This window comes from Schistocerca piceifrons, chromosome 1 (assembly GCF_021461385.2).
Source record: "Schistocerca piceifrons isolate TAMUIC-IGC-003096 chromosome 1, iqSchPice1.1, whole genome shotgun sequence".
In the NCBI taxonomy this organism is placed as follows: Eukaryota; Metazoa; Arthropoda; class Insecta; order Orthoptera; family Acrididae; genus Schistocerca; species Schistocerca piceifrons.
In genome coordinates, this window is record NC_060138.1 from 101,484,399 (window position 1) to 101,504,437 (window position 20,039).

The 20,039-nt window shown below is 42.7% G+C and overlaps 1 protein-coding gene across 1 annotated transcript in view; it reads left to right on the plus strand.

Annotated features, from left to right (window-relative positions):
* Positions 1–20,039, plus strand: part of LOC124783116 — a 104,285-nt gene that overhangs the window by 82,871 nt on the left and 1,375 nt on the right. The gene's annotated exons all lie outside the window — the stretch shown is intronic.

The following is a 20,039-nucleotide window of genomic DNA, read 5'->3' on the forward strand; positions in this document are numbered from 1 at the left end:
GTTCAACCTACCGTCTACTTGGTAAAGAAGGAATATCATCTTTAATGTGAATTTTCAGACCACGCAGCCATTATATCTCCTTCACTTGGTGTAGCCAGGAGAGAATGGAATCTGTCTCTCCCTATCTAAAATCATTGACAGAAGTGGGAATCGAACCCAGACCATAGGTATAACAACCTACCATCCGTCCAACAGACTACGAAATCCCCTTCTCTGCGAGTCATTTTTCTATCGTAACGCAGTTGCGCCACACTGGATGAGAATTCTGACACACAGGCTCCCTGTAGTAATTTGCAGCATGTTCAGTAAATTCATTTACCTGGTTGACCGAATCACCATGAACTAGCTGTCTCGGCTACCCAGTGCATACATTCGACTATTTTGTAATCACAGAAATAAAATCACGTAACTGCCACCTACACACAACTGCCAACAGTGTAGGATGCAGAAGTTTAAATAGGAAGTGTTCCTTTCCACTTGAGCTATTCTATTGCGCTATCTGTTACTAGAAAACGTCGCTCAGTCCAAAAGAAAAGCTGTAACTGTTTGTCTCTCAGAAGTCAAGACCTGGCCATATGCATAATCTCACAGTGCTGTGGAATCGTAAAGTTCTGGAGGAATAGTTGCCGAGCTCTGGAGCTGTTGTAGCTACGTGTCAGCTTGTAGCATAGATAAGATGTCGCGAGTTCGAATACATTCAGTGCCACATTTAATAAAACGCAATTCTGCTCTCTGCTGAAGTTATCAATCTAACTTAATTCCCTTCACTTCTCAACCCAAAGTAGTCGCATGTGGAAAAAGGACTAACTACTGTGACATTTTGTTCTGTTCAGGTTTAATAGACAGCAGGCAGCAGATGCATCTCGAAGATGTGTAGGGAGAGCGCATCGTGCCATAATATGTCAGAAAAGTATTTTCTACATTAGCTGTCGTGTGGTAGTGATATTTTATTCTTCTTCAAACTTTGACAGCTTTAACTCAGAACAAGTTTTCTACATGCATGTAATCAATAAACTGCATGTGCATTGTCAGACTGTCATAGGTAACATCAGAGAATTCGCATATATCGTTGATGATTAATTTCTCTCTCATGTTTACTATTGTTTTAACAACACTAAAGGAAACCTTACGAAAATTGTGCACTGTATTATAAGAAATGAAATAAAACTAACCATGATAACCTTACGACGAAAGTATCTGTACACAAGCATGCCTCTATCGACGCGAATTAGTAAAATACTACTCACTTAGATTTTGATTGGGTCTGTGTTTAATTGGTATGCTGTGTCATACTCAAGAGGTATGCAAATGTGGCATTTCATAAATATAGTTACGTATTCCTAGAAACCCAAAATTCGCTTGTCAGCAGCGGAAAGAGGCGTTACCTGTTGTGCAGCATTGTAAGTTTTTCAACATTGCACTATGAGCTGAAAGCGTTTTCTTGCGATTTCCTTATTGATGTTTGATCTGACTGCTTGTAGCTCTTTCACAGAAGGGATAAAAACGTTACGGTTAGTGAGACTGGAACTGCGAACCGTAACACACGCTGTTTCACAGGTCAGCACGTTACCACAGAGCTGGCGAGGAGGTACGGGTCTCAGCTTCCTATTTCGAAGGCAATAGTAAGTAGAACTCGTAAACCGCTATTTAAAGGTCGAGATCAGTTGCGATTTCCACCTTCAACGACTTTCCTGGGCTGAAAACCGTAATTTTTCAATCTTTTGTTACCCTTCAAGCGATAATAACTCAGATTATTCAATGGAAATGACAGGTAAAATCAAGTGAACTTTGAGGCTTAATTCCGTGCACACCAGGAAGTAACTCGTCGATCACAGAGTTGCCAAACATACGTTGCCTTGTTGCCAAATCTCAGTTACAGTACCAGCAGGAAGAAGACGAACCGATGTGATCCTACAGCGGTCTGGGAAGTGACCATAGCTGGTGTCTCCAAGTCGCGGCTGCTACGGCCTGGAATACGTAATGCGTCTGATTCGCTTTCTGTAACTAGGTTTAGGGACTGGAGCGTAGTTACTAATAATACTCAGAACTGACTGCAAACTGAGCATCATAAATCAGTAACTCTCATTGTTGTTTTTATATTTCTTTCGTAAGTGTACTCAAAACTAAGAAAGTCATTCACAGGCGTTTTCGTGCCTCGCCGATAGTCGAGCACAACAAACAAATAAAAAAAAAAAGAATGTGTGTGTGTGTGTGTGTGTGTGTGTGTGTGTGTGTGTGCGTGTGTGTGTGAGAGAGAGAGAGAGAGGGGGGGGGGGGGGGGGGCGGGGGGAATAAAAAGCAATGAGAGAGAGTGTAAAAAATTGTTGTAAAGAAATTGAATCATGGTATTTAAAGAAATTTTTCATTAAAATGACACGTTCCACATCATTACGAAATGTCGTATTCATGATCTATTGAACAAGAGGTAATCTAATGTAATGTAATCTAATCTAATCTAATCACATCATATTGATGATTAGCCATGAAGAGTCATGAATTACCGAAAGTTTTGCCAATACCAGTAACCAAATCTAAACTTGAAAATAAAAGACGACAATTTTTGTAATAAACCGTGACTCCGATCAAGACCCTTTCGTCCCTGTTATCTAACCACGAAAGATGTCTGATATACCTCCATTCTGAAGTAACAAAGTGTGCATGCATTTAAAGATGAAGTGCATGATGTGAAGTTCTGTGACGGAGATACGAACCCAACACGTAATCCGATTGTTAACTAAGAAAAATCAAATGTTACGTATCGGTTTTTCTTACGAGCCGCTAGGTGTCTGACTCTAAAATAAGGATACAAACTTTTGTGCCTAAGCGACAATCGAACTGCACACCTATCGTGCATCCACGAATATGGCGTAAGTATCAGTTACTTACTCATGAACAGTAAGATGTGTGCGTGTTTGACCAGAAATATCGACACCTGTTGCGATTGTTGGCAACACATGAACAGACATTGAAATTGCGCGTTAATTTTCACTAGCAGGTCGGTGTGCACTTGATAAAGCTAGAAATGAAATTATGAATATTTTTGTACTGGATCAGGTTTCAGACCCACATACTTACCTTTGGAGACCTAGAGAAGATTGCAGTCTTGGGAAAAGGAACGAAATGACTGAACTATACTGTTCCGAGAGATTCAGATCCTCGAAAGAGGAGATACGAATTCGAATCACAGTCCAGCACCAAATTTTTAAACGTCTCTAGTTCAATCAAGTACAAGTAAAATAAGAACCCTGTCCCTTTAAATGGCTATCGGTTCATCAAATAAAATAAAATTTGCTAATGTAAGTAAGCTTACTGGCGACTGTATTTCTGTTTACCATGATTTCCGCTGTGTCATTTCCCAACGTAAACCGGCTCTGCCCAGTCGGTAATGAAGGAACGTGATGTTTAAGGCGGATTCTGGATTATAACGTCTTTCTCTTGAGGTTACCAGAGGTAAAATAAATATGTTTGTGCCTCTTAAAAGTAAATGCCTGAACCCACGCATTGCACCTGTGATAGCTCGTTCCACCAGACCATTGTGGTCACATTACCCAGCCCCAGGAGTGTGCTGTAACGGATGATGTGCTTAGCTTACAAAATTAGTCACGGTGGAAAAAATGCGAGTCTATTAAATGGTCAAGTAGAAGCAAGCCTCTGTCGCAGAGATTATGCTATTCTCATGTCAGCAGGATGTAAAGACTCTTCTAGGCATCATAGGCTGGATGTGAAGCCATATTGATTTTTCACAAATTCAGCAAATTTCGTAGTTCTAGAAAATCCACTGTGAAGTGTGAAGTTGCCGGATAATTCGATTATTACTGTTATTATTAATATCATTTTATTCATACCGCTGCTGGAACACGACCGTAGTCTTGAGGTAAAACGCGAGACCAGCTAATATGACGTCTGGCGACCGAAAGCACATATCGACAAAATTTTTATCGCCCCTTTCCTCTCGGTGCTGAAGCTATGAGTGTAATACAAGCGAATCTACAATATCATATTAGCTGGTCTCGCGTTTTACCTCACGACTACGGTCGTAGTCAAGAGTAATGTACTAAGACTGGAGTCAAGACTTCCTCTGGGAAGTGCCGCAGTCTACATGTTGCCAGATCGAGCATATTGCCAGACATAGAATTCTGAGAGGAGCATGACTGTATTGTCCACCTTACGTGAACGACTCGGCGGTCAATTTTTTGGTCTGAGACTGTATCTACAACACATATTGTACGCTTAAGACCCAGAAGAATTTAAAACAAAATGTATTTTTTAAGAGAGCAACGTTAACCATACCGTTCGAAGTATTCATAGTATTGTATACGTCTGTGTAAACGCCTTCCAATGACCACTCAAGAAAGACAAGGATACACAGTCTAGCTTCAATATTATAAATACGCCTCAGTTTGTGGATGGACTCAGACTTAGGTTGATAATAATTTTGAAAATTTAGCAGCCCTGTACCCATTGGTGTTAAACTCGTTTTCAACCAATGATTCCCACAGCTACAGGGATACTACTTGTGATACCTCTTAGACAGAATACTTAAGCAGTGTTATCAGACGAAAAGATCAACCTGACACAAACTGTGGGAAGTTTGTTTTACAATTTTCGTACCTGGATATTCAGCTTTTTCCTATTTGAGATATCTGTGAACGTTGCTGCTTAAGACAATTTAAGCAGAAACTAAATTCCCTCAGCTTCGACAATGTTTAAAGAAATCGTCTTATCGGCACTAAATCGTGGTTTGTGAATTGTTTACCGGCCGTACTCTTCCGTATTTTGCCGGTTGGAAGGCGAAAGCTTACTGACAAATTTCACACAGAAATTACTGTTACAGTGTAGTTATGGAGCCAAATGAGTGAATTGCGTATTTTCCGATGAGAAAGAGCACTGGCAAACAGTCTTCGCTACATTAGGTTATTTAAACTGGTGTCACTCTGAGCTAGACTTTATGGTCAGCGACTAAGTGTAAGGTCAACGTTTCGGATGCGAGTTTGCGACTGCGAAATACTTTCCTACATGGAAATGGAAATGAGCGTTTGGCGTCATTGGCCGGGAGGCCCCTCGCGGGGCAGGTCCGGCCGCCATATCGCAGGTCTTATTACAGTCGGCGCCACATTGGGCGACCTGCACGCCGGATGGGGATGAAATGATGATGAACACAGCACAACACCCAGTCCCTGAGCGGAGAAAATCTCCGACCCAGCCGGGAATCGAACCCGGGCCCAGAGGACGGCAATCCGTCACGCTGACCACTCAGCTACTGGGGCGGACTTTCCTACATTATAGAAGCGAATATTAAATTTGAACTAATATTGCGAAAATTTTGTACTTGGACAGCTTAGAATGAAAATACTTCTGTTTATTGCAAAGGGAAACAATAGATTTTCTAAAACACTGTCTGTTATACACTACTTGAAACAGGTCATGTCGACCAAATCATGTGGAAGATATCTACACACAGGTGCAATGCGTGGGTTCAGGCATTTACTTTTAAGAGGCACAAACATATTTATTTTACCTCTGGTAACCTCAAGAGAAAGACGTTATAATCCAGAATCCGCATTAAACATCACGTTCCTTCATTACCGACTGGGCAGAGCCGGTTTACGTTGGGACATGACACAGCGGAAATCATGGTAAACAGAAATACAGTCGCCAGTAAGCTTACTTACATTAGCAAATTTTATTTTATTTAATGAACCGATAGCCATTTAAAGGGACAGGGCTCTTATTTTACTTGTACTTGATTGAACTAGAGACGTTTAAAAATTTGGTGCTGGACTGTGATTCGAATTCGTATCTCCTCTTTCGAGGATCTGAATCTCTCGGAACAGTATAGTTCAGTCATTTCGTTCCTTTTCCCAAGACTGCAATCTTCTCTAGGTCTCCAAAGGTAAGTATGTGGGTCTGAAACCTGATCCAGTACAAAAATATTCATAATTTCATTTCTAGCTTTATCAAGTGCACACCGACCTGCTAGTGAAAATTAACGCGCAATTTCAATGTCTGTTCATGTGTTGCCAACAATCGCAACAGGTGTCGATATTTCTGGTCAAACACGCACACATCTTACTGTTCATGAGTAAGTAACTGATACTTACGCCATATTCGTGGATGCACGATAGGTGTGCAGTTCGATTGTCGCTTAGGCACAAAAGTTTGTATCCTTATTTTAGAGTCAGACACCTAGCGGCTCGTAAGAAAAACCGATACGTAACATTTGATTTTTCTTAGTTAACAATCGGATTACGTGTTGGGTTCGTATCTCCGTCACAGAACTTCACATCATGCACTTCATCTTTAAATGCATGCACACTTTGTTACTTCAGAATGGAGGTATATCAGACATCTTTCGTGGTTAGATAACAGGGACGAAAGGGTCTTGATCGGAGTCACGGTTTATTACAAAAATTGTCGTCTTTTATTTTCAAGTTTAGATTTGGTTACTGGTATTGGCAAAACTTTCGGTAATTCATGACTCTTCATGGCTAATCATCAATATGATGTGATTAGATTAGATTAGATTACATTACATTAGATTACCTCTTGTTCAATAGATCATGAATACGACATTTCGTAATGATGTGGAACGTGTCATTTTAATGAAAAATTTCTTTAAATACCATGATTCAATTTCTTTACAACAATTTTTTACACTCTCTCTCATTGCTTTTTATTCCCCCCGCCCCCCCCCCCCTCTCTCTCTCTCTCTCACACACACACGCACACACACACACACACACACACACACACACACACACACACACACACACATTCTTTTTTTTTTTTATTTGTTTGTTGTGCTCGACTATCGGCGAGGCACGAAAACGCCTGTGAATGACTTTCTTAGTTTTGAGTACACTTACGAAAGAAATATAAAAACAACAATGAGAGTTACTGATTTATGATGCTCAGTTTGCAGTCAGTTCTGAGTATTATTAGTAACTACGCTCCAGTCCCTAAACCTAGTTACAGAAAGCGAATCAGACGCATTACGTATTCCAGGCCGTAGCAGCCGCGACTTGGAGACACCAGCTATGGTCACGTCCCAGACCGCTGTAGGATCACATCGGTTCGTCTTCTTCCTGCTGGTACTGTAACTGAGATTTGGCAACAAGGCAACGTATGTTTGGCAACTCTGTGATCGACGAGTTACTTCCTGGTGTGCACGGAATTAAGCCTCAAAGTTCACTTGATTTTACCTGTCATTTCCATTGAATAATCTGAGTTATTATCGCTTGAAGGGTAACAAAAAGATTGAAAAATTACGGTTTTCAGCCCAGGAAAGTCGTTGAAGGTGGAAATCGCAACTGATCTCGACCTTTAAATAGCGGTTTACGAGTTCTACTTACTATTGCCTTCGAAATAGGAAGCTGAGACCCGTACCTCCTCGCCAGCTCTGTGGTAACGTGCTGACCTGTGAAACAGCGTGTGTTACGGTTCGCAGTTCCAGTCTCACTAACCGTAACGTTTTTATCCCTTCTGTGAAAGAGCTACAAGCAGTCAGATCAAACATCAATAAGGAAATCGCAAGAAAACGCTTTCAGCTCATAGTGCAATGTTGAAAAACTTACAATGCTGCACAACAGGTAACGCCTCTTTCCGCTGCTGACAAGCGAATTTTGGGTTTCTAGGAATACGTAACTATATTTATGAAATGCCACATTTGCATACCTCTTGAGTATGACACAGCATACCAATTAAACACAGACCCAATCAAAATCTAAGTGAGTAGTATTTTACTAATTCGCGTCGATAGAGGCATGCTTGTGTACAGATACTTTCGTCGTAAGGTTATCATGGTTAGTTTTATTTCATTTCTTATAATACAGTGCACAATTTTCGTAAGGTTTCCTTTAGTGTTGTTAAAACAATAGTAAACATGAGAGAGAAATTAATCATCAACGATATATGCGAATTCTCTGATGTTACCTATGACAGTCTGACAATGCACATGCAGTTTATTGATTACATGCATGTAGAAAACTTGTTCTGAGTTAAAGCTGTCAAAGTTTGAAGAAGAATAAAATATCACTACCACACGACAGCTAATGTAGAAAATACTTTTCTGACATATTATGGCACGATGCGCTCTCCCTACACATCTTCGAGATGCATCTGCTGCCTGCTGTCTATTAAACCTGAACAGAACAAAATGTCACAGTAGTTAGTCCTTTTTCCACATGCGACTACTTTGGGTTGAGAAGTGAAGGGAATTAAGTTAGATTGATAACTTCAGCAGAGAGCAGAATTGCGTTTTATTAAATGTGGCACTGAATGTATTCGAACTCGCGACATCTTATCTATGCTACAAGCTGACACGTAGCTACAACAGCTCCAGAGCTCGGCAACTATTCCTCCAGAACTTTACGATTCCACAGCACTGTGAGATTATGCATATGGCCAGGTCTTGACTTCTGAGAGACAAACAGTTACAGCTTTTCTTTTGGACTGAGCGACGTTTTCTAGTAACAGATAGCGCAATAGAATAGCTCAAGTGGAAAGGAACACTTCCTATTTAAACTTCTGCATCCTACACTGTTGGCAGTTGTGTGTAGGTGGCAGTTACGTGATTTTATTTCTGTGATTACAAAATAGTCGAATGTATGCACTGGGTAGCCGAGGCAGCTAGTTCATGGTGATTCGGTCAACCAGGTAAATGAATTTACTGAACATGCTGCAAATTACTACAGGGAGCCTGTGTGTCAGAATTCTCATCCAGTGTGGCGCAACTGCGTTACGATAGAAAAATGACTCGCAGAGAAGGGGATTTCGTAGTCTGTTGGACGGATGGTAGGTTGTTATACCTATGGTCTGGGTTCGATTCCCACTTCTGTCAATGATTTTAGATAGGGAGAGACAGATTCCATTCTCTCCTGGCTACACCAAGTGAAGGAGATATAATGGCTGCGTGGTCTGAAAATTCACATTAAAGATGATATTCCTTCTTTACCAAGTAGACGGTAGGTTGAACCACAATAAAGTCTGGAGTGGCGACATGTAGAAACTCTATCACCAGTAACCTTTCTTATACTAGTTATTTATTTCAAGTGACGACACAAACGCTATGTATGGTCACAGGACACTTATTCCATCTTTTATTTGAGCTTCTGTATGTCGATAAAATTGGTTCTGAACTGGGAATGCAACTCAGACCGCCCTTAACGCGGAATTTGATCCCTTCGTGGCAATACAGCTCGGCTACAATTTGTTGTTTGTCCAAAACTGCAGATTCCTCAACACCTTCACATATTACGCGTGAATGGGATCGAATCCTGGCCCGGCACTAAAGATTTAATTATGTATTATCAAGCTCTATCATGAGAACACCTATCTGCTGGTGGATAATAATTTTGATTTTTAATGTATTTTCATTCGCTGTCAACACTAACGATATCTGACGTTTTTAACTCCCAGTGAGACACAGAACTATTTGCGAGATGACTGTAAGTTCAAGATGCTATTCTGAGCAGCTGGTGGAGAACAATTCGGTAGCTGACTTCTCTTTGTGTGTAGTCAACAACGATATGTGTGGGGCTCTATTCCCAGTGAGCGCTGAACTCTTCGTCATATTATTTCAGTTCAAACATGCTCACATGTCACTGCTGGTGCAACAAACCCATATTTAACGTTCGTTTTCTCTAGAATATAACAGCGATAGGTGCCGGATTGGAGTCCTGGGAAGGAAAAAATTAATGTTTCGTCTCGTCATTTCAGTTAAAACATCTAGCTACTGCCGCAAAATTCCGATATGTCACATTTGACTGTGCTTCGATAGCAATCCGATTAGGTTCCGGGTTCGAATCCGTGTCCAACACACAGCTTTACCTCACGGCATTTCAAGTAAGTTACTTGTGAAGAAGCAATATTTAACATCTCTCGTCGTTCGTTAACAGGGACAATAGATGCTGGGTAGGAATTCGCGTCTGTTAAAAATGTTTGCGTTATGCAATTTAAAGTTGATATTTGCTAAGGAAACGTATGAAGACGCAGACTTCCTCGCTATCAATATGTGCGGCATGTCGTTCGTGTTAACGAAAGTAAATTCCCGCTTTACCTCTTCTTACGTGTCAAATGAAATGTATGCCATGAGGAATAGAATATTTGTTGACTGCGTCCTTTCTTGCTTCCATCCTTACCAACATATTTCTTCATTCTCGTGGTAATCATGACATTCTATGTGTATGCTGCAAAAGATTGCAAGTGGACAAATTCGACATCGAGGTGCAAAGCGTTTGGTATCTTACATTATATTCAATTCGAATAAGCTTCCGGTGTAATTTTACTTCGTTTGTATTTTTAGATGATTATGAACGTTACGGAAATTTATCTCACATGCTTTATGTTGAATGAGAAACATTGAATGATCCGTTTTGCTTTCCCTACGTTGAAATGATATAATGTCGGCGTCAACAGCCTTCTTCCACGCCGGAAGCTGAAACTTGTATCATTCTGGATTAATGATAATTGAGTGTCTCATATGTATCCATAGCCCACAAGGCGACGTCAGAAACCATCAGGGGAGAACGCCGCATAAAAACCAAACGTGCGCGCGCGTCTCCACTCTGAAGAACCGTATCGGAGAATCACGGCAAGCATTTCGCTGAAGAGCTGCCTCGTCAGAGAGCCGAGAAATGGCAGCATCGTAGCAAGTATTTGTCAACACTCTGATAGTGCATTTACTTCCGGGTGTAGGTCGGCGTTACCTCGCTAAATTCACTTGACATTCGTTTCCCACATCGAAGACTCGTACGATATAATCCACTGCAAGATGACACAATTAGAAAGTATATTTAATTTCTGGACTCCAAGAACGGCGTTCTTCACATAAGTAACACCTGTTTGTGTGTGCATTCGGGAGGACGACGGTGCAATCCCGCACCCGGCCATCCTGATTTAGGTTTTCAATGATTTCCCTAAATCGCTTCAGGCAAATGCCGGGATGGTTCCTTAGGAAGGGCACGGCCGATTTCCTTCCCCATCCTTCCCTAATCCGAGCTTGTGCTCCGTCTCTAATGACATCGTTATCGACGGGACGTTAAAACAGTAATCTCCACCTCCTCTGTGTGTTTAAGGTTGCGTTTTGAGGCTCAGGCAACATCGCAGTGACTATAGTCCGCCTCTGGCCGCCAGTGTGTCGTTAGTTCAGAGGTTCCCTTGTGCTTTGCAGTGCTTGTACTATAAGACATAGCAGTTCGAATCACGGTAGAAGCCGCTGACTACAACCTTTTACTTTCCATTTTAATTAATGGAGTTGCAAACTGCTAGTAAAAATTTCTTATGCGAAATCTGAAGAATGCCTTTAAACATGAACCTTCGTCCGATTTCGACTTAGTAAATTAAGTTAATATCATGGACTTCTGCTTTGCAAATTCCAAGGTGCTTCACTGTAAAATAGGTCCTGAAAAGATTCAAACCGACTTTCAACGATATAAATTTGAGCTTTGTTCGTCATATAGGTCTAACATGTCAGAAGGTTGTTTATGAAGTGCACATGTTCATTAATATAGTTCCCTTCTTCTAAATTTTTGCAATAGCATTTAACTGTAGACGTTTTCTAACACCGGCGTTAGCAATTCCTTTCCGTTCTCTGAAACCTTCAAAACGACAAATTTTTCTGGTTTAAATCTGATGACCTTAACTATCACTTCCGATCAACAATAAATACTTCATGAACCCATACATGGAACTCCAAATGTGCAGTGTTCCTGCACTGCTACAGAGCATGCATTGCAAGGTATTCACACAGTTTATCGCATAGACTTACCATAAGAAATGAAACAAGAACTGTAATACACTTTACACCACAGACGCTCACTCTGGCTTGACGAAAACATCCAAACATTGACCAAAAGTTGCACAAATAATTGAGTTTGAAAGGAAAAGAAACGAGGTATGAAGCATTTATAAATTCATCGAATGTAGTGAGGTGGTTTAATTTCGTCCCAGTCTATAAAATTAATTTCGGGCCATACTCAGCTCTTGCCGATTAATGTAATATAATACCCGCCTACTAATCAGGGCGTCTGTCTCCGTTGCTTTTGAGCGTGAATGGAAATCGTAGAAATTTTCTGTGGAGCAACATTTAATAATAAAGCGTTTTAAATCATCAAAAGCGATGAGCGGTAGCAGGCGCTTTCGATAAAGAACGGGGGAGTGCAGCGCCGCTGCTGTCGCCACGGCCGCTGCCAGTAGCCAGCAAATGGATCCCGGAGCTTTGCCGATTACGGCGTCCAGAGGAGGACAGTCTGCAGGAAATCTGCCGCAAAATGGTTACTGGACAAAATTTTGATATCGGTGTGTCAGAAAGCGAAATAGATTGAATCTGCGCTACTATTACATTCACGTGTTCAGTATTCAGGCAGAAGAGGCTATAAAAATATTTTATGCCAGCTGCTCTCGATCCACTGACATTATGAACAGAAACAACGCACGCTACCGCTAGACCACAGGTGCAATCAGCCTATAGTTTCTCCATCATGGGACAAGTTTTCCTCCAGCAAGTGCCGCAGTCTGCAGTGTTGCCAGATTGTGCAGATGACCGGACTTAGAGAATTAGCGAGTTGGCCAGTTTTATTGTCCCATGTCGCGATCCGCGCGGACTTAGCCTCTGAAGCGGCCGGCCGCCGGTCAAGTTTTATGTCAAAGAGTGTACATACGCAACCGACTTGAAAGAAATTTCCGCCATTAAATTGTAAATTACTATTCATTTGTGTAACACAGTCACGATTTCGGCATTATAGTCATTCCCAAGACTAAGTTGAAATGTCACAAAACGTCCAACTTGCCTAAATGACAAAAGCAACTTATATAGCAGTATAACGACTTATTGATGAGCAATGAATATTGATCTGTTTATACATACATTTATACAGCCGTAACTTATTCGGAGACTGCTGTAAATTTATTTTAGTAATTAATATCCGTGTGGTTCATGGTGTGGGTTCCTGTAGTCATGTCCTAGTTCATGAACCACGGGCAACGTATGAGTGGCCAAGTAAGTGGTCCCGACAGTCGGAGTACCAGTTACTTTGGAATAAGGCTGGGCATCTCGGACATATTCTGAGTCGTGTTCACCTTTGTGCTCATACGGCAAAGACTACCAAATCCACCGGTTAGTCCCTCAGCCGTTAGGGGTAAAACCCAATGGGACTCGGGGCAAGTAAGGCTAGCAACCTGCTTCCCTGGTACTTTAAATATGATGCTGGCAACAATCAGAGCAAAATGCCTCGGACCTTTGGAGGTGACGGAGTCCCACTTCTAACTGACAAACCAGGGACTCCAAAGATACGACTTGGCAAACAAATGGTAATGAGATGGGGAGCTATTAATATCAATGGGGGCTACTCTGGGAAGAAGGTAGAGCTGGCAGAGGCTGCAAGTAAGATGGGGCTGGACGTTTTAGCTGTTAGTGACAGTCGGGTAAGGGGTGAGAAAGAAGAGGAAGTGGGAGAATACAAGGTCTACCTGTCAGGAGTCAAAGCAGGAATAGCACAATGGTGTGTAGGGCTTTACATCAGGAAAGAAATGGAACCCAGCGTAGTTGCAATAAGGTACGTAAACGAACGACTGATGTGGATAGATTTGACAGTGTCTAGCAAGAAAATTAGGATTGTGTCAGTATATTCGCATTGTGAAGGGACAGATCAAGATAAGATGGATAGTTTTTATGAGGCACTCAGTGATGTAGTTGTTACAGTAAAGGACAAGGACAGTGTTCTGCTCATGGGTGATTTTAACGCCAGGATTGGAAATCGAACAGAAGGGCATGAAAAGGTTATGGGTAAATTTGGAGAGGATATGGAGGCCAACAGGATTTCTGTGCCAGTAAGGGCTTTTAGTAATCACAAACTCCTTTTTTAAACATAAGAACATTCACTGGTATACTTGGGAAGGCAGGGGAACCAGATCTGTCATTGACTATATAATAACAGATCAGGAATTCAGGAAGGCTGTGAGGGACACACGTGTATTCAGGGGATTCTTTGATGACACTGATCATTATTTAATCTGCAGTGAAATTGGGATTGTGAGGCCGAAAGTGCAGGAGGTCAGGTCCATATGTAGGAGGATAAGAGTGGAGAAACTTCAGGATAAGGAAATCAGGCACAAGTACATAACAGCGATCTCAGAAAGGTACCAGTTAGTTGAATGTAGTCAAAGGAATGGACAAGATACAGGGACACAGTACTAGAAATGGCTAAAGAATGTCTTGGAACAGTAGTGTGTAAAAGTAGGATGAAGCAAACAGCTTGGTGCAATGATACAGTCAAGGCAGCCTGTAAAAGGAAAAAGAAGGCGTATCAAAAATGGCTACAAACCAGAACCCAGGTAGACAGAGAAAATTATGTTGAAGAAAGAAACAAAGCCAAACAGATAATTGCAGCATCCAAGAAGAAATCGTGGGAAGACTTTGGAAACAGGTTGGAGACTATGGGTCAAGCTGCTGGAAAACCATTCTGGAGTGTAATTAGCAGTCTTGGAAAGGGAGGTAAGAAGGAAATGGCAAGTATTTTGGACAGGTCAGGAAAACTGCTGGTGAATCCTGTGGATGCCTTGGGCAGATGGAGGGAATATTTTGAAGAGTTGCTCAATGTAGGTGAAAATGCGATCAGTAATGTTTCAGATTTCGAGGTAGAATGGGATAGGAATGATGATGGAAATAGGATCACATTTGAGGAAGTGGAAAAAATGATCAATAGATTCCAGCGCAATAAAGCGGCTGGGGTGGATGAAATTAAGTCGGAACTCATCAAATACAGTGGAATGTCAGGTCTTAAATGGTTACACAGGATAATTGAAATGGCCTGGGAGTCGGGACAGGTTCCATCAGACTGGACAAAAGCAGTAATCACACCAATCTTTAAACATGGAAACAGAAAAGATTGTAACAACTATAGAGGTATCTCTTTAATCAGCGTTGTGGGTAAAATCTTCTCAGGTATTGTTGAAAGGAAAGTGCGAGTATTAGTTGAGGACCAATTGGATGAAAATCAGTGTGGGTTTAGGCCTCTTAGAGGTTGTCAGGACCAGATCTTTAGCTTACGGCAAATAATGGAGAAGTGTTATGAGTGGAACAGGGAATTGTATCTATGCTTTATAGATCTAGAAAAGGCATATGACCGGGTTCCTACGAGGAAGTTATTGTCTGTTCTACAAGATTATGGAATAGGAGGCAAACTTTTGCAAGCAATTAAAGGTCTTTACATGGATAGTCAGGCAGCAGTTAGAGTTGATGGTAAATTGAGTTCATGGTTCAGAGTAGTTTCAGGGGTAAGACAAGGCTGCAACCTGTCTCCACTGTTGTTCATATTATTTATGGATCATATGTTGAAAACAATAGACTGGCTGTGTGAGATTAAGATATGTGAACACAAAATAAGCAGTCTTGCATATGCGGATGACTTAGTTGTGATGGCAGATTCGATTGAAAGTTTGCAAAGTAATATCTCAGAGCCAGATCAGAAATGTAAGGACTATGGTATGAAGATTAGCATCTCCAAAACGAAAGTAATGTCAGTGGGAAAGAAATGTAAACGGATTGAGTGCCAAATAGGAGGAACAAAGTTAGAACAGGTGGACGGTTTCAAGTACTTAGGATGCATATTCTCACAGGATGGCAACCTAGTGAAAGAACTGGAAGCGAGGTGTAGCAAAGCTAATGCAGTGAGCGCTCAGCTACGATCTACTCTCTTCTACAAGAAGGAAGTCAGTACCAAGACTAAGTTATCTGTGCACCGTTCAATCTTTCGACCAACTTTGTTGTACGGGAGCGAAAGCTGGGTGGATTCAGGTTACCTTATCAACAAGGTTGAAGTTACGGATATGAAAGTAGCTAGGATGATTGCAGGTACTAGTAGATGGGAACAATGGCAGGAGGGTGTCCACAATGAGGAAATCAAAGAAAAACTGGGAATGAACTCTATAGATGTAGCAGTCAGGGCGAACAGGCTTAGATGGTGGGGTCATGTTACACGCATGGGAGAAGCAAGGTTACCCAAGAGACTCATGGATTCAGCAGTAGAGGGTAGGAGGAGTCGGGGCAGACCGAGGAGAAGGTACCTGGATTCGGTTAAGAATGATTTTGAAGTAATAGGTTTAACATCAGAAGAGGCACCAATGTTAGCACTGAATAGGGGATCATGGAGGAATTTTATAAGGGGGGCTATGCTCCAGACTGAACGCTGAAAGGCATAATCAGTCTTAAATGATGATGATGATGATGATGATTAATTTCCGTTGAGGGAACGTCTAACTATTACGTTGACATATACACACTTTCGAGGCTTTATCGAGTATGTAACGACAAGAAAACATGAGATGAAAACGGAGTGCAATTTGTAAATGGTGAATAACTATTGAAATAAATTATAGAAACGAATGTATAGCTACACAACTCGCTGTTAGCCCATAGACGCGAGCTGCTATCAGCAAATGAATAAAGAAACAGCGCGCTTTTTTGTCACAGGGATATAAGAGTGTCTTTGTTGTGTGCCCCGTTTTCTTTTGACGTAACACATACGTTTCCTCACGACAGAAGTGGAATAACGAAGAATACAACACTGTTTGTATTGGACGTGGTTTGTATGTTTTTCGTTCGAGGCGTGGACTGTAGTGTGAAACTCATTCCAAGCATTGCTCATCCTCTAATGGAACACATATGTAATGGTTTACTTTGCATCATTTAATCTTCCTCTTACACCTTCCACAGTCTCAACAAAACACACCTTCTTTAAAGGCCATCTAATCCCGAGAATCGGTCATTTCGCCTTGTCAGTGCTTCTTTACAGCAGACCTACTAAGGAGACTGCCTACACGACGCTTTAGAATACTGCTGCGCGGTTTGGGATCCTTACCAGATAGGACTGACGGAGTACATCGAAAAAGTTCAAAGAAAGGCAGCACGTTTTGTATTATCTCGAAATATGGGAGGGAGCGTCACAGAAATGATACAGGATTTGGGCTGGAAATCGTTAAAAGAAAGGCGTTTTTCTTTGCGACGGAATCTTCTCACGAAATTTCAATCACCAACTTTCTCCTCCGAATTCGAAAATATTTTGTTGACACCGACCTACATTGGGAGGAGCGATCACCACTATAAAATAAAGGAAATCAGAGCTCGTAGGGAAAGATATAGGTATTCATTCTTTCCGCGCGCTACACGAGATTGGAATAATAGAGAATTGTGAAGGTGGTTCGACGAACCCTCTGCCAGGCACTTAAATGTGATTTTTTTTAAAAAAAAATCTTTATTCTTTAATATATATATCATACATAACAACCCACCACCTTATGCAATTAGTGGTTCCTAGTTGATACAATTTGGTATTACTATTAGAGCTGTTTTGCCACAGGTCGCCCTTTCGGTCGTTCTAGTTCTTCAAGCGACCTTAGTCCCCGGTTTCGGGGAGAGGCAGCACTAATCTGACCGCATGGGTCCGTTTGTACACCAGCATCTTTTGTTTCTACTTTTCTGGTCTGAGTTTTAGTGGCTCCTTGTAGGAACTCCCTGAATCTGCTGGACCTAAGTGCATCACTTACCCTTTTACTCGGAGACTTTCTTTTAGACTTCCTGTTGCCTGATATGGACTCAGCCATAATCAGTCCTTGAGATAAGCCTTTGTTCTAGAGCCCTGTATGTGGGGCAGTTTCTTCCTGTGGCATTACAACTTCTTTTCCCTCTTCTTGCACAAGGGATACATATCCCTGTTTTGCCACAAGTTTTCCTAGTGTGATCTTCAGCGCCGCACCTGGAGCAAGCCGGCTTCCGCTCACAGTGTTTGTGTACATGGTCAAGGTCTCCACAATTGTGCCGGCCGAAGTGGCCGTGCGGTTAAAGGCGCTGCAGTCTGGAATCGCAAGACCGCTACGGTCGCAGGTTCGAATCCTGCCTCGGGCATGGATGTTTGTGATGTCCTTAGGTTAGTTAGGTTTAACTAGTTCTAAGTTGTAGGGGACTAATGACCTCAGCAGTTGAGTCCCATAGTGCTCAGAGCCATTTGAACCATTTTTCCACAATTGTGACATCGGGGGACTACGAGGTAGTCCCTTACGTTTATCGAGTGGAACCCCATGTATATTCTACCCATAGTGGTGAGCTTACACCACATACTTCCCGAGACTTCAGCTACATGATGCACTACATCGCACTCTCTGGGTCCAGTTCTGAAGGGCAGTTTGAATTCTTTTTTGAAATTGTCCAGACTCATGTCCTCAAAATTTTGTTGATTTATTGTTTCATAGATATCGTTTTCATTTATTGTGGTGGGCACGTCATACAGGATCACCAAGGGATTCCGCTTTTTGGGCGGTTCGCACTTAACGACCTTTTTAAGTTTCTCATGGTTGAGTATCATTTCCCGGTCTTCTTCGGTGGCAACATCTACTATTACGGCATTTTTTGTTGCCTTTACCTTATTTATTTTTATTTTGTCTGCTGCCGGGTCTACGGTGGTTGTAAAGAGTTCTTGTACTTTTTTGATGTCCTGGCCTGGCAGGGGTTTTAGGAAGACTGCCGTATCAGGTCTTTTGGACACCTTTTCAATGGTCTCTTTTGTTGTTTGTGTTTTAGTGGCCGCTTGTGCGATAGCCCAAGCGGCGAGTTCCTTTTTGATGGAGAGTACTGGTGTATTGCTTATTTTGCCATTCTTTATACTAGAATCTAGCAGTTGGTTAATTCTAGTATGCCATTCAGTAACATTTTCTGCATTCTGCCCCAGGCCCTCTTCAGGGGTGGGAACAGTAAGTGTCGAACACCTCGAGAGAACACTCGAATCACTCGTCTTTTGTTCAGCCATGATTGATTTGACGAGTGAAAAAGGTTGGGAGCCCGTCTCTTGCCCTGGACCGGCTCCACTGGCATGGGGAGGGGGGGGGGGGGGACTAATGCAGCTCGCCCACCGGCCTCGCCCCAAGGCCAAGGGCATCCTCGAACTGCTGGGTTCAGCGCGCCGTTGCCAGCGCACTGGTCCCCGTCGGTGGCTCCGTCATCGACGATTTCACGCGACGCTCCCCGGCAAGAGCACCCCGCACTCCGGAGAGGCGGATGCACCTCTCGTCCTTCGCCGCCTACTAGCCCGAGCTTCCACCTCTCGGCCAAGGACCCACTCCTACTCAGGTGGTGGGTCGGTCACCCAGTCGTTCAGCGGTCTGGGTCCATCTAACCTAGCCCAGGCGATGTCACCACCTCCTGGGTTTGGCAGAACACGCCCTGGTTACCCAGAGGCGCGGCGAAGCACCCTTGCCGACTCGCACCGCGATCCCACGCCGACAAACGAGGTCGCCGGCATGCAGAGCACCTGCCGGTCTGTGCCCTGCGAACAGAAAGGGACTGGTGTTCGGTCCCTCGACACAGCTCCCCCTGTGCCACGCACCCTTCGCTTTCGCATCGGGTTGGGTCGCAGCTCTCCCTTTTGTCGCAAGGCAGAATGCAAAGCTTAACATCTGGCACCACGGGAAGGCGGAAAGAGCCACTTGGGAAGGAGAGGCTATGAGAGACGCATCACTTCCCCCGGTGAGGACTGCCGCGGCACACCCGACTGGAAGCGATACGCGCCAATGCGAGCTTCCGTGCCTTACGGCGCGCCGGCAACGGGCAGGCCCGCGCCGAAACGCGCCGTCAGGCGACTGACTTCACGCACTTAAATATGATTTGCAGAGTATCAATGTAGATGTAGATGTACTCATCTTCTGTACTAACAATGAGCCACCGCCGGCCGGTGTGACTGTGCGGTTCTAGGCGCTTCAGTCTGGAACCGCGTGACCGATACGGTCGCAGGTTCGAATCCTGCCTCGGGCATGGATGTGTGTGATGTCCTTAGGTTAGTTAGGTTTAAGTAGTTCTACGTTCTAGGGGACTGATGACCACAGATGTTAAGTCCCATAGTGCTCAGAGCCTTTTTAACCAGCCAATAAGTCACCACTACCTGCACTTCTAATTACAACTGGCGTCTACAACAATACACAAGAAGAGAGAGAGTGTCACTGCGAAGGATGCAAAATCCCTCGTAAAAGAAATTAATGTCATCATTTTCTTCGCA